Raw genomic sequence first — 4,819 nt, forward strand, 5'->3', positions numbered from 1 at the left:
AGAGTTTTCGCTGAGAAATGTACGTGTAACACCAACACCTTACATATGTTTGTATTTCTATTTTAGAATTGAAGTATCTTTTAAATTCCTTTACTTTTTTCGTCAAGTCTTTCCATTCCTGCAATTTACATTCCTTTTATATTCTCGTCGAAATTTACTTATGTTTATTGTCTAACCAATTTATGTTTCGTCGTACATTTACTTAGTTTATTTCGCAAGTTATTTATACATTTACACCATCACCTTATAAACGAATAAAAACCAAGAGAACATGAACCAAATCATTCTAAAAGACGACTTTTCGACACATGTCCTAGGATCAATCTAGTCGATCCTGCGAGTAACCAAAGTATATTCATAATTTGGAAGACTAGCGGTTGTTTACCGGAAATCACCGTAAACACACACAGAATGAGCAAGCATATAAAGATATGGTTTCATTATTTGAGGGAGCTAGTGAGTGATGGAAAGTTACGATTGGGATATTGTCGGAGCGAGGATCAAGTGACTGAGTTGTTGACCAAGTGTTCAAAAGGCTGAAGATGAGGTTGAGCATGCTGGACTTGGACCAACTGAAGTGAGGTGGTGTGTTGAAACTGCAGTTTTAACACTTCAGTTGGCTTAACCGGTTACTGTAACCGATTACAGGCCCGTGTGTTGCCAAACAGTAGCGCTATGTAGTAGCGTAACCGGTTACGCTGTTTGTCGTAACCGGTCACTACTCCCATTGTTGTTAATGCCCATTTTACCACTCACCCTAAATTACTCTCTCTCTCTCTCTCTCTCTCTCTCAATTCTCTAAACTCCATGTTCTCCATTGATACACCTTAATTGTTTTTTTTATGTTCTAAACACATGAAACGAGATATGATGAGAAACATTGAAGAGAGAGATAAATTGGTAAACATTCAACATTCAATTAAATTAGAAATAAGAACGTATTTGGAGGGATTTGCATTGTCTCCAATTTATTTGCCACTACTGCCCATTCTACTCTTATCATAGTCACACATCTGCATTTTGCTCTCTTTTTTAAAACAATTTTTTCTTATTTAACTTTTTTTTGATATTTTTGAGCCATTAGATGAATGATAGGAGAGATAGCCGAAGAGACAGGGAGCTGAGGTTCTATTTCCTATTTGAGGTAAACTTATAAGTATAAGAAAATAACATCTATTATTATTGATATATTAAAGAGGACACATGAACCTCTCATTATTTGACAACTAAATAGGAAAAAGTTCCCCCAACATTTTTAAACTAGTAGAAGACCCGTGCGTCCGCACGGGTAATTCAAATCTTAAGATGAATAATATATTACAAACGCATAAAAAGAAGTTTAAAAACTCATGTTAAATTAAGATTTATAAAACATAATATAGATGTAATGAAGCTATATATAGTAGCTATTTTTTATTAAAAAAAAGTTAAAAATATAATAGGCAAAAAGTTTCTTCAAAAGAACTTCGATTGTATATGACATCTTAGATTGAAGTGTATCATAGAAAAAGTATTATGGTGATAGTGGCCCGTAAAAGTAATGAGTTTCAATGATAAAATTCACATAAGAAAGATATTATGGTGGTAATGACCCGTAAAAATAGTGAATATCCAAATAAAAATGAATTAATGTCAGAAAAATATATTATGGTGGTAGTGACCCGTAAAAATTATTTGTATCCTGTTCAACAATTTTTTTTCTTCTTAAAATTATATTTCTAATTTATATTGAAAGGGAAGAAAAATGAATAATGTTTAAAAATTTGTGAAGTCTGAAATAGATTAAAGAGTCGTGGAAAATGTATAATGTCAATTGCTATTTTCCCTCTTGACTTTCTTCTCTCCAAACTCAGTTATATACTTTTCATATTGCAAGTTGATTTTTCTTTTTGACAAAATACTGTAAGTTGATTTAAGTACATTGTTCCTCCCAAAATTTGTGCGCTAGTAAAATGATACCCCTTTATTGAGGCTAAATTTAGGTGATTAATAGTTATGTTAGTTTGAATAAAGTTAATCAGTATAGAAACTATAATATATATTACATACAAAATCAGACCATATGATCAAATTCATCTACAATGCAAAATTAATCTCCCTAAACAAAATCTGCATCCAAGACACTGTATTACATGTCCTACAGACCTACACAAATAATCTTTAAGCCAATCTACACAAGAAAAACTAATTAACTCAAATACCAACATTGAAAAATAAACACCGTAATATCATATTTCTTTGAACTTCCACTCTAAAATTGCTGATAAAAGTGTGTAATTTGGAATTAAAAACTTATGAGGCAAAGCCATGTTTGTCATTGGTGATTTCTCATTCTCTTCAAGCCATGTTTCAATTGCTTTTTGGTCAAACTTACATATATCCGTCTGCAGCAAGGCACAAATCGTCCTTCACATCCTACACCAAATCAAATAAACCATAATGATCCATCTTCGAAAATAATTGCGATTTACTATGAAAATATTCGAAAAATGAGCATTTAGTCAAGTACCTAAAATATTCATAATTGTAACCATTGGTGCGGAATGATGAGCGTTATCAGCAACTTCTTTCAGCTTCTCCTGTGTTGTTCTAACAACTCAAGTCGGTCTCTGCGCCGAAGCTCCGAACAACTCAAAGCTAACCGAAACGTCTAATGTCTCTTGAAATGGCCATGAACCTGCTTTTTGATCCAACATATCGGTTAAGTTACCACCTTCTATCGCTCTTTCACCCACATGAGTAACTGTTGTCTCGGTGGTTTCCCTGTCAACTGTAACGTGACTAATCCAAAAGCATAAACATATGTTTCCTAGAAGAAGCAAGTTCTATCGTTCTCCATGTATTCGTACACAAGGCAACCGTGATCGGGCACCAAGAAGAAGAAGCAAGTTTGGATGACGAATTCAGCTCAATATCTCTAACTGAAAGCAAAGAGAAGTTAGTAGTTTTTTTTCCAGTTCAATTTGAATTTGAAATCGTATATTCGTATGGCTTTCATACCTCCCACTGGAATTGCTTGCTTTAGCTGATTCCGGTTGAGTGGAGAACTTTAACAGTAACTGTTGTGTGATGCAAAGTGCACTTATACTCCATTCCATATGAGGTGTCGAATCACTTAGTGCATCCTCTAGCTTTTCTTTCGCTTTGGCAGCACATGTTGCACCCCAAAATTTGCCCATCTAATTATTCTTAATTGGCTTGCATATCTCATTCATTTACATCTTAGGTCATAAATAAAATCATACATTCACTCATTAAGATTATTATTGGGTCATTAAATCAACGGAGATGGATTAAAGGCATCAGTATGGATTAGGGTTTATTTCCCCATTCATGTGGTAATCAAGAGTATATATATACCCTTATGAGTCAATCAAGATTTTGTGCACTTTTCAAGAGAATTGGCGTATTGATTGATATTATTATGGCCATCTAATTCATCACTCATCAAGTTATCGCTTCATGCCTTATGCTTTTGTTTACTTCGTGTACAAGCTATTTATGGAATGGTTATTCAAAGATCATGGTTCAAGTGCAATGATTGGTTCGTTGCCTCTAATGGAAAATATGCAAGGATTGGATTTAGATTCATTCATCAAGCTTGCGAGACAAAAAGAGGAAAATATCAAGACTTTGACTTTTGGTCAAAGTCAGCCAAGGAAGGTTAACTTTTGGACTAAAATCAATCTTAAGGCCTTTTAGGTTTATCTCCTCATGATTTACTCAAGTCGCAAATCCAAGAAAGTGTGTGTGAGATTCAAATTCAAAAGAAATGGAACGGAAGGTAGAAGTTCAGTTTTGTTTTAAAGAATCCAAATGCCTTACAACTGAGTTCAAAGTGACCTGTCACACCAATACATGTTATAATTCCATACGTTCCATCAGAAAGTGGCAAGATGTATCCTTTACATTATACAAATACAAGAGAACATGGATATGTTTAGCAATACTATCAAGAGCCCCTTAGGAAAACTATGTAGAATTTGGTGTATTTGAGTTATATGATGATAAAACTTTGCTGCTGCTCTAAAGATGACGTCTATTGGCGTATCGAAAACGAACAGGGGCCTATTTTGCATCCTTGGAGGTTTGTTCTACAGCCATCCCAATTTCATCCTGAGCTTGGACACAAACACCTTTGCGCATTTAGTTGGATCCCTCAAATCAAGGCTAAAAGGCTTGGATACAAGTGTGCATCTGTTTTTGATAACTCGGCTGCTTCCTATTCTAACAGCATCAAATCGGGATTACCTGCATTCAAAAAAAAAAGAAGAAAGAAAAAAAGGGATTCAAGTCAGTTCCATACCGAGGCTAATTTAACACAGAAAGCCTTAATTAATTACCATGGCTTCATTATCGATTCACACTATCTGTTTCACGTACATACAAGCTACGACAAAATAGCCCGATGCTGAACCCACATACATGTACATCTACCAAACAGAAAAAGTATAAGAATTCTAAACTTGCAGCATCAAGTCATTACCAAAATCAGACCCTGCATCTCAAAACAGCCCTGTACATTCAGCAAAACAACAACCAGTTCAAACACCTTTCTTTCTTCAAACTGAGTTTAACCTCTAACTATCATGTAACCACCAAAACAGTTTGTAACAGCCTTTAACCAATTACCTAAACTAACTTAACAGCATTTATAACTAACTTTCAGAACATTTTCATAACTACCATAACAGATTTCTCAGCTCTATACCAACCTAACTAACTACCCTAACCATTTTCTAACAACCTAGGCAAATCTCCTAACCGTCATAACAAACCTACAACAGATTCAGTTACAAACTAACAAGTAACCGATTTT

General features: G+C 34.4%; 1 long non-coding RNA gene across 1 annotated transcript; it reads right to left on the reverse strand.

The window, feature by feature from the left end:
• Positions 1-2,022: 2,022 nt before the first annotated feature.
• Positions 2,023-3,149, reverse strand: LOC131599230 (uncharacterized). Its single transcript, XR_009282647.1, has 3 exons — positions 3,001-3,149; positions 2,510-2,921; positions 2,023-2,415 (listed from the first exon to the last, which is right to left on the reverse strand). It is a non-coding gene; the product is annotated as an uncharacterized LOC131599230 (long non-coding RNA).
• Between the last annotated feature and the right edge of the window lie 1,670 nt (positions 3,150-4,819).

Source organism: Vicia villosa, linkage group LG4 (assembly GCF_029867415.1).
Source record: "Vicia villosa cultivar HV-30 ecotype Madison, WI linkage group LG4, Vvil1.0, whole genome shotgun sequence".
Lineage (NCBI taxonomy): Eukaryota > Viridiplantae > Streptophyta > Magnoliopsida > Fabales > Fabaceae > Vicia > Vicia villosa.